The sequence below is a fragment of the Arvicanthis niloticus genome, chromosome 7 (assembly GCF_011762505.2).
Source record: "Arvicanthis niloticus isolate mArvNil1 chromosome 7, mArvNil1.pat.X, whole genome shotgun sequence".
Classification (NCBI taxonomy): Eukaryota; Metazoa; Chordata; class Mammalia; order Rodentia; family Muridae; genus Arvicanthis; species Arvicanthis niloticus.
The window spans coordinates 27,997,314-28,008,744 of NC_047664.1; positions in this window are offsets into that span (position 1 = coordinate 27,997,314).

An 11,431-nucleotide genomic window follows, 5' to 3' on the forward strand; every position below is an offset into this window, starting at 1 on the left:
TAGACAACGAAGCTCAATTCTATTGGGAGCTCCCAGAAGTTTAAAGAATAGAAGGCTAGGTAAGCTACCAGTTACAAAAATCAAACCCAGGCTCTCACTGATTGTCCATTTCTCCAGGAAATGAGTAGTACCCAGAATTTTTCAGCCAACACAGGAAATATCTAAGTAGAAAGCTCACAGAACCCATTAAAGAAAATCCAGGTGATCAAATATATCTGCAACTAACTAAAAAACTGAAAAGTGTCCATTCCACTGAAAGTTCATAACTAGGTCAAATAGACCACTGTGTCCTATCGAATTGGCCATTGTAGCTTCAGTTCCAATGAAACACTGTTATATGAATGGCCCTTCTCCCCACTGCCACACAAAGTCTTACTCATATTGAGACTCAAACTGTAAATAAGGCAGCACAAATTCTCTTCATGGGCCATTGAGAAGGGTGGTAAAAAGGGATAATTCTTCTTCTAGTCTATTGGATGCCAAACCAAAGTGAAACACAAGAAAATAACCCCAAATTTAAATGTAACATATTCTAAAGTAAATTGAATAAAATAAAATTTTAAGATAGATGCCTCAAAAATTGCCCTCATCCTGTGTCTTTAATGCAATCTACATTGAACTGGGACAGGAACTTCTATAGTAAGAAAGTAGATTCCATCATAATATACTCACTACTGATGCAGTAAAGTGAGTTCCCCATTCAAAGATGAAATGGTTTGGAATCTCAAGTTGCTATATACACATGTCTGTAATTTATTTATTAGAGACTAACATAAACATTGAAAACTCAATTATGAAACAAGCCTATGTTTAGATGCTGACTCAGTTACTGGTAAGAACAAAATGCTCTTCTGTAGGGCAGTGGGCTGTGAGAAGCAGCTGGGTGCTTGGTTGAGCATGAGTTTCGAACCCCGGAACCTTTATCGGAAGGCAGGAGTTCAGCTCTGCTCCCAGGCTCTGGTTCTTTTCACTTAGCTTCAGTCCTCCAACAACCCCTCCCACAGAGAGGCTTATGACCATCAGTCATGAGGAATGGTCCCTCAGGCTCTTCCACATGCAGATGAGGTATCTCTAAGCTCTCAGGTCAAGCCAATAGACATTATCTGCTGTCAGACCCTAATCCACCCCAAAACTGTATATAAAGGGCTCTATTTAGGCGAAGTAAAGGCGTGTGTTCAAGAATCATCCTGGTGTCTGAGAGTTTTTGTCACAAGCGCTGTAACACTTGGGAAGAGCTTTGCTCTCCCAGAACCTGCCTGGGACACCAAGCTGCCTCCTAGCCAGCTAGCCTGCTCCTTATCGGCCCAGCCCCAGCCTAGACCGGTTCAGTGTGGAGAGACAGGGGCAATACCTGGGAGAGACGGGTCAGCTACAGGGCGCCAGCGGCAGGGGCAGGCAATCTCCCCTCCTGCTCGCACTCTGTGTCCTTTGGCCTAGACCCCTCCCGCATCAGGCCGAGACAAAGACCTACAGACAGCGGAGACACAGGCCGGAGGCAGCATGGAGACAGTAGTGAGCCTTCCCTGCTCTCACCTTGTCCCCAGTCGGGAGATCGTCATGGGACACCCTCCAGAAATAGGAACCTACACTCTTCTACTTATTCACAGTTTTAAAAGCTCGGTGTAAGATTCAGAAGAGAGCTCAGTGGATAAGGTACTTGACTCGCAGGGACTTGAACTTAATCTTCTGAACTCAGGTAAATACAGCCAGGGATAGGTCAATGATATATCTAAGTGGGTAGAGGGGCTTACCATAGAGTTTGATGGCTTGAGTTTAATTCCTGGGAATACATGATGGATAAAGAGAATGGCTACCAAGGGCTCTTTTCAGCCTTGACATACTTGTTATGGTGCACACACATGCACACACACCCATACACACACACACATACACACACACACACACACACACACACAAACACACAAATAATGAAATATATTAATAAATCCAAGATGCAAAAACTGACAGACCCTGCCCCACAAAATGTGAGCAATGCTTAAAGAAAGACATGATTGACTTCCCTCATTCACAGATATATGGGAACATATGCATATATTCATGTACCTGCACACACATGTGGGTCTGCATAGACATGAACACATGGGCATACATGCATTCCCAAAAACATGAGCAACAGACTGATGCATTAATACCTCAAGCAGCTAAATTTTCTTAAGAAGACACCACATATACAGCTCAGTATGTTTCACTACTATGTGAGATATTCAGTGGAGTCAGTTGCTAAACCCACCAGACTGAGGAAGTTTCTGTATTGTTAAGATCACATACAGTAAGAAATGTATAAATGCATAAACCCACTGGAAGCATTTTTTTTGTCAAATTTACTAAATGGCTTCTCCACACTTTTGACTTGGTTGGCTATTGATAGAAATGAAGGGCTTTATGTAGCTTCTTTGGGTTCATCCACATTCCTGTCCTTTGTGTTTCTGGTCATTTTTTGAATGGTTTACCGGAAACCTGAACTTTTGTGCACATCTTTTTATACATCATTATCTGCAATTTTATCTCTTCATCTGAATCTTCCCCAACATTGCTCTGAAATGTATAAAAATAGGAGGAAAGATTTTTCAAACCAAGAAAAATCCCTTTACTCTTTATTATAGAAACACCAATAAACAGACTTTAAATAATTTACATTCCAAGACAGCATAAAAAATCATATATTCTTCTGAATTTCCTAGTCCATGGTATTTCTTTTACATTTGAAATCTCAATTAAACGTTTAATAATTTGCCTTATGTATTTCACTTGTACTCATACTCCGGGCTACAATCATCTGGATTTCCTAACTCATCATTTTCACATGTGAAAAAAAAATTTTTTTACTGTGGGTAAAAAAATGTGTGTCACTCATTAGATTCATCCTTTCTACCTCTATTCTGTTAGACTTTAAAGCTGTTATCAATCCTATTTTCACCCTGTGCACTTTTCCATTCTTAAGCTTTCAAATGCTATCAGAGTCAATCGGAGCAGAGCTATGAATTAAGTTAAAGAACAGTCAGTCCTTCGATATCATGATCTATTAATTCCTGTCCTCTCTAATCTCTCTACCTCATTTGGAGGATTACAGAGAGTCGATTTAAGCATGACATTATGTTTTAGTTATTGGATTTGAAATCAGGCCTACATTAAAGAGATTTTTTTCTTTCTTTTCTTGAAAGGTTAGAACACAATTGATAATTCAAAATCAAGCACCCCTGCATCACTGGAAAAGCTAGTAAGTGGTTCAGAAAGATATTGAAGCAATATGTGCTGGAATGCTTGAATAGGTACACATTTGAGACAGCTAGAAGAATGGCAAAAGTGTGATCAGAAATCTAAATATAGATGTAGGAGGAGGAGACAGACAAACACAGAAGAAATGAATATGTGATAAAGAAACAAAAGGAGATTAGCAAGATTGTGATTTTGTCACATTCTCACAACATTTTATATATGGATTACATTTACATGAGTCCAAGCATTTTTAGAAAAATGTGCATCTATACTGAAGATAGACAAACCCAGTTCCTCTTATGATTTCCTAAATATACAATGCTATTAAGATGTAAATAGCATTTCTATTTTATTAGGTATTAAAAGTTTTAAGATAATTTAAAAATATTCATAGACTATTTTACATAAATAATAAAAGCATGAAGTTACTTTTGGTATGCATTTTGGGGTCCAGCTGAAGTTTTGCATCCTCTGCTTCCTCCCTCTCTGGGTGCCCAGAAATCACTGTACATTGGGCTGGAAGGATGAAGTGCAACCCAGAAAGATTAGAGTTTTGCACAATCTCACTCCAGCTGGGAGTGAATGTCTGGGGCTCAAGAGGGTGGGAGGCTGTGCAAGGATCTTAGTGTTAAAGCTCTTTTAGGCAAAGGTCTTCTCTGATAATCTTCAATGAAACACCTCTGTAAGACAAACTTAACCTGTGAACATTTCTTTATTCCAGATAGGCTTATACATATATACTTTATTCAGAGTGAACTTTTGATCAAGGGTTATATAGTTTTGGGAAAGGGGGTGAGACTGTCCAGTGTGGGCAAATGGCAGTAGCTAAAAGCTAAGGTACTGAGATTCCTCATTAACAGGGGGAGATATTCCAGGAATCTCAGGTGTAGACCTGCTTGACATTCCTCAGGTAGGCAATATCAGTTCTAGGATTCTCAGGTAGAGAAGAGTAAGTTCGGTTGAAAAACTGAAGTGCATCATTGTGCACAAAACTGATGGCTTTGCAGTAATGTCAGACTTGAATGTTAGCAGCAGAGTTTCTCAAAAGATCTGTTAGGATCAAAGAAGCCATCTTCCAAAGATCCTAAGGAATAGTTGTATACTCAAATATCTTTCATTTTCCAAGATAGTCGATGAAAATTATTATTTCATTGCTTTTTTTCTAGTTACTTCAATATTTACCAACACAAACTTCTGCAGCCTGTGGGGTTTTTTCCCCTATAGCTCTGTGCCACTAATCAATGCATTTTTCTCCATCAGAAGAAGCTAAGGGGAATATTTATCCTGTCTTGCTTCCAGCACACCTGGTTTTTGTTTTCCTTCCCCTTGCTTAGTGAGAGGTTTCCTCCACAAAGGAAAAGGAAAAAAATCTTCTAAAGTTGCCATTGAAAGACAGGGGCAATTTCAAAGGCACCCACCTGCCCCAATTAAGTGAATAGTTTTTAATCATTAGAGAAAGAAACATATATTCCTGAGAAATGACTTTGTTAAACTTGAACAACGAAGGCAAGAGACACAGTGAAAGATTGGAACAAGGATTATAGAGCATAAGAATAGGAGGAAGCTTTATATTCTTAGCTCTAAGAAATTAGATACAAGTTAAAAAAACAAGGTTGTTAAAAAATTAGGAATCACTTGAACAGTAGAGGATGGGAGAGTTAAAAAGGATAGTACAAGAAGAAACAATAAGAAGACATTCAGAAGCTATAAATGATTGTAGGAAGAGTAGACAATAAAGCTATTTAATGCACTGGACCTGTGAGTTTAAGCAGGATGAAGGTTTTAAACAGCTATCTCTCCCTGACTCACTTCTCCATATCCATTCTGAAGTTAGCTCAGTCTAAGAGTGCATATTGTGCATTGTCTCCTGCCACTGCGCTCTGCAAGTACATGATTTGTAGCTGAAGGCAGTTATCAAATGAAGATCATTGCAGGGCAATTCTCAGGGCAGAAATTGGAAATCTCAAAGGAACTGTCTCTGGGAATGCCTAAGCTTCTTTTTAGGATAATAAGGCATTTGGTCTACAGTCATGACTCATAGCCCAGTTGGGAGTTTCCGATGGCTTGGCCTCACAGGAGTAAGATTTTAAGAGATTTTGATAGCTTGGAGGCTCAGGTCTTCATGACTAATGCATGCCATCTTGAACAAGCTGAAAGTAAATTTGCAAAGTCTAGGGAGCAGGCAGCATTTCAAATATGCAAACATCTATAGCCAGTGCTGCTGCAGGGAAAGCAAAATTTTAACCTGTACATACGATGCAAGATATCATGAATATTGTAAAGAGTCCTGAACTATACAAATCAACATCCACTGGACGGAATTGAAGCTGTGGTGACAAATGCAGGGCTATGGTTATGTTTACAGAGAGCTAAACTTGCTGCTATGGATTTGATGAAGCCATTTTCACCTAGCAGGGCAGTACATCAGCAGATGCAGAGAATAAAATGTTAAATAAGCTCAAGAGAGCATTGAACTCTTCAGGGTATTTCCTTCTGGAATGGAAATGACGTTATTTATAGAATTATTTCCTAAATTGAATTCTCTCATATAGGATTTTGAGTAAATGAAAATTAATATACTTTAACCACCAAATATCTAACAACTGTCTTCATTTTATTAACGTTTTTATGGAAAAAAAACTTGCTATGTACCATGATGACTTGCCTTGATTATCATCTTGAGATGATCTAGAACAGTGGTCCTTAACCTTTGGATTCTGGGACCAGTTAGTACAGTTTCCCATGCTGTGGTGACCTTCAAACATAAAAATATTTTCATTAATACTTCATAATTATAATTTTCTACTATTTTAAATTGTAAAGTAATTATCTGATATGCAGGAGATCTGCTATGTGACCTTGTGTAAGAGTCCTTCAACCCCAAAAAACATTATTATGTACAGATTAAGAAGAGCTGATGTAGAGTCTCAATGAGGGACTCATTTAATAAGGTTGGCTTGTGAGTGTGTCTGGGTGGGGTTGTCTTGATTGTATTAGATGATTTGAGAAGACCCAAACCATTGTGGGCAGTGTTAGTTTGAGACCGTATAAGAGTAGAGAGAGTGAGTTCAGCAGTAGGCATACAGGCTTTCATTTTTGTCTGATGCTCTTGATTGATTGTAATGTGATTGACTATTTTACATTCCTGCTGCCTTTACTTCTTTGCTCTAATGGACTATAACCTAGACTTATGAGCTAAGAAAACACTGTCCTCAGATGCTTTTACCAGGGCATTTTATCACAGCCACTGAAATAAATTGAGAGAAAAGCATGGTTCAACAAGACAAAAGAAAATAATGGTTCATCACCACTACAACCAGATGACTATGGAGGTGATAAAGATGGTTTTTCTTCATCACTCTGGCCTTTGTCTTGCCTTCATTTGAGAAGTATTCCTTCTGTTTCATAGAAAATGATAATCACCAATAAAAGGAGGAAAGATTGCCAGAACTCATTCATGACTGTCTGAATTATTGAGTAGCTGTTTCAGAAATGCCTATGTTCCCAGAAAGGCTATCCAATGGACTGGATGCTCTGCTTTCTGGTACTGTTTGGTTCTCATTGAAGAATAATAATAATAATAATAATAATAATAATAATAATAATAACAATAAATTTCTGAGTTTTGATATATCCAGTATTTTATACCTATTAATTTGCATCCAGTCCATGGAATGGCAGGTTCTGTTCTTAGGTGTCTTAGAGTTGAAGAGTGTTTTCATTTCATGTAATTTTAATTATCTCAGAGTATTTCTAGATAATAAATTCACAGAATAACAGAGAAATGATGGCTGTATTTTCACTGTCCTGGCTTTGGTTCTGAAAGCATAGTGCAATAAATGATCATGATGTGAGTATATATCCTAACTCAAGGACTCATTTCTGTTATTTGGTGAAAATTGTTTTATCCTACATCATAAATTTATGATTTTCTACAGTAAAAAAAATGTGCATAGAATCATTAATATTATTAGAATTTTAAAAATAGAAGTAAACCATCAATTAAATCTTTTCTCACTGGACTGTAAGTAATTCTATGCTTTACCATGTCATATTTTCCATTTCTACATTTTTTAGCATCTTTCATGTTCCTTCCTTTTTCACTTTAAATAAATCCAATATAGTCAGAGAAACTTTCCATAAGGAGAAGAAATACACATTTAGAGTGCAGATTTTCAATTGCCCAGATACACAAGAAAATGTAGTGAGAGAATTTAATAGCCAAAGAAATCTCAACTTACTTCTTTAAGCTACTATGTACTTGTCATTCATCCAGTCCTTGTTGTAATATATATATATTACATATCCTATTAAATATATATATATATCATATAATATATATATATATATCATATCCTATTAAATTTTTCTGTTTCAGTAGTTAGTTAAACGTGTTTAAATAAATTTCATGTTTATTAAATTCCCACATCATTCAATAATATGAAGAGCCTTTTCTATTTCTATTTTTTATCCATTTTATATTTTATATTATCTCATAGTTCTAGTTGTATAATATTGTTAATCAATCAAAGCTCAAAGTTTTAATCATAAATAATTATATGAATGACTCAGAGTATGTTGTAGTAAGACTGATGAACCTCAGGCCAGTCACCAGAAACTATGACTATGTTGAATTACATAAAAGAAGGTAAGTAACGTTGAAAATAGAATTAAAATTTCTAATCATTTGACTTTTAAGTGTACAAACTATTCTTTCTCATCAAGGTGAATCTAATGTATTATAAATGGCCTTGAAAATGGAAGAAAAAGGAAAAATTGTAGCAAAGATGAGATAGTGTGGTGTTTATGAGTCAGAGCACCTGTCAAAACAATTGAGGAAGCAGTTCTCTGCCAGCCTTCAACTTCATCTTGAATACCTATGTTTGAGTTCATATTTACAGAACTGTAAGAAAATATGTACTGTTTCAAGCCATATATTAAACATACAGTAATTAGAAAAAGGAAACTAAGTCAGGATGCACTGTTTGATCTGGAATCAAAGAAACATAGTATTGTTTTTACTGAAGAGTGGTCTTATTGACTGAGAAGACATGGTACTTGTGAAAATTATTGATTTCATGCAGCAGTGGAAACTGAGGATCTAACCCATGGTCCACTGGGAGACCTCTGTTACTCTCTTATCTGTTCATTTTGGCAATAGGTAATATGTGCTTTCTTTTTTTAGTTTTTTGAGGTAAATGGTTTCATTCATTCATTTATTCAATAAACACTTACTGAATATCTACTATATCTTCAACCTTATGCCAATCATAAGGGTAGGAAACAATGTCAGTTGGGCAGTTACTTTAAAATACTTCCCAGAAAGACAAGATGGTCAACATTCAAATAAGAATACTAGCAAATAATTCAGGTCCCAAGGATAACAATGGTGTTGGGCTGTAATTTTTAATGTTAAAATAACTTGAAACAGAAGAAAAGGGCTAAAAGTAAATGCATCAGCTATTTCCAGGTGTTAGCATGGTTAGTTCTAGTCATGACTTGTGAGTGTTTGTTATACTGTTATCTGTATTTTTCTTTTTCTTTTTTACTGGATATTTTATTTATTTACATTTCAGATATCATCCCTTTCCTCCATTTTCTCTCCCTAGAACCTGCCTGTACCATCCCACCTCCTTATTTTTGCTTTTATACCATTTTAAATACATGCAAGTATTAAGGTCAGTTCCAGGTTGAGGGACTAGAAATTGACTTTACATAGTGAGTATATGAATTTCAAGAATGCTGCTCTACTGAGCATTGATGCAGGAGATACTGTGTGGGGAAAAAAAGGCTTGGGGATCCCACAGTTCCTCCTGCCATGCTGTGGTGTGGGTACTTGGCTGGGAACGCTCTGGGTTCCTCCAGCTGGAAGTTGGGCCCGGCTGTTCATTAACTAAAAGCCTCTCCCTGGCTCCTCACGGTTCCTCATAGCGGCGCAGCCCCAACACACGAGGAAGCCCTTGGGTTTCCAACACCGGTTTATTCACATGGTGGATCGTGGATGGATCTGGATGCATACCCCCCAAACCCAGGATCAACCTGAGTTAAAAGGGGAGGGGAGAAGGGGGAGGGGCTGGGGAGGAATGTTTAATTGGCTCCACCTCTGGCCTTCAGGTACCTCATTAGTACATAAATCTCTCTAGGGCCTGTTCGCTCCCTCCACCTGTGTACATGACTGACGGGTGGAGGTGGAATGGAGATTAGACCTCGTGTTTGGCCCAACAATACTGTTGATAAAATTACCCATGGCCTGAGGTCAGTATTTCTATTTTGGCCAAGCTTCAAGAACAGCATATATAGTTTGATCATATATAGCCCTTTTTGTCCTGGGAATACTTTTATTCCTGCCTATCATGTTAAAGTTTGTCTTTAACAACATCAATATGTTGGCAGACAAACTACATGGCATTAACCTGAAAATGAACCCCAAGACAGAGTTATTAAATTAACAGTCTGCAAGCCAAGGACAGGTAAGATTCTGCACCGAACCTAACCAATTTAAGACAGAGGTGAATTGCTTTTGATAATGCATATTCCAAGATGGGTAAGAAAGGCATTTTTGTCAGAACAACCTAAGACAGGCTCAGTCTTGTTAATGAAATAAAAATTGGGGAGAGGCAGAGAGCCTTTGGGGGTACTTGACAAAAGTCTGACATTGGCCAAGGACAAGGAAATGGGCTGCTTGGCAAGAATCTGATATTAGGCTAGAAAAAAATTAATTTCAGACAGGAATCTAAATTTTTGGCTAGAACAAGGAATTAGGCTTCAGACATGCAAATGAATGACTTTGGGTTAGGACAGGGAAGTTGGCTCAGATATTTTGGTCATCCTGATAAGCCTTTAAAAACAGTGATCACAGGAATATTCACAGAATTTTGTTTATTACCTTACTTGTTCTTTGACTATTTGCATTTATTGTCTTGCTTGTTCCTTGACTATGTGCTTTCCTCTTAAAGACCACATTTCCAAAATAAAATAAACAATATTTTTCAAAAAGGTATGGTTAGTATTGATTTATATACTGATTAAAAAGCTGAGAGAAAAGCAGATAATAATCTAAACTAAAATGTTTAATCAGAAATAATTTCTATTATGATATAAAATTTATTATAAAAATTGCACATAGTACAAATATAGCTGTATAAAAATTTATAGTTACCAGTATGTAATCATTATCATTCTATATAGTAGCTAATATAATTTACAGACTCTGTGTATAAAGAAATTGGAATATATCACATGTAAGAATATATGCCATTATCAAATGAATATCAAGCCTACATAATAGCATTTTTCTGCTGAGTATATTTCTTGCATGTTTTTGCCTAGACATAATGTTTTCACACTTTGAGATGATTTTAGAAAGAACAATTAAAACAGTTGAGTTTTGTGATATTCATGAAGATACCTTATAATGTAAGACCATTAAGTCAACTGTTCTATATATTTCATTCATAGAGTACTTCAAAATTTTATATACTTCAATTTCTAACTCGGATGTTTACATTAAGTATAATGTAAACCTAAAACATTTAATAAAAAAGACATTTGCCCTTCATGGAGTAATTCTAAGATAATATAAATAGTCCTGTGTCTTCTTAATTTTGGATCAAAGTGTCTGTTATAAGAAGAATAAATGCAGCAAATTGTGTCTTTGAGTAAACCAACTGATTTTATTTTCCTACTCTGTACAAATATTCAAAATTATTTGTTAGATAGTTTGGATGTCTAATTTATCAAAGCTGAACTTTTTAAGGTTGAAATACATACTTTTATGAGAAGTATGCACATGAATATAACTGTGCTATAGATATCACTTGATAAAGTTTTTGCTGAATGCTGTTCAATTTTCAATTTAACTGTATGAATTAGATGCCAAAGGAGAAGATGCAAATCTCCATAATTTCCTATTGAAAGGTAGTTATATTCTGTATTTTGCCACATGTATTTGCATTTTTAGAGCTTGTGTTGGTATAATCATAACATCATAACTCCTTTAATTAACAAAATGTTTTAAAAGACATTTGGATTATTTTCTTTAAAAAAGAAAATCTATTGTAAACAACAGTTTAAAAAGTCTGGCAGATAGATCTTCATCCTCACCAAGAGACTTGTTTATGACTAGACTGTGGAAGTGCAACTTTTAAGGCAGAGAAAATTTGCAATTTACAAATGTAATGTTAATTCCAAACTA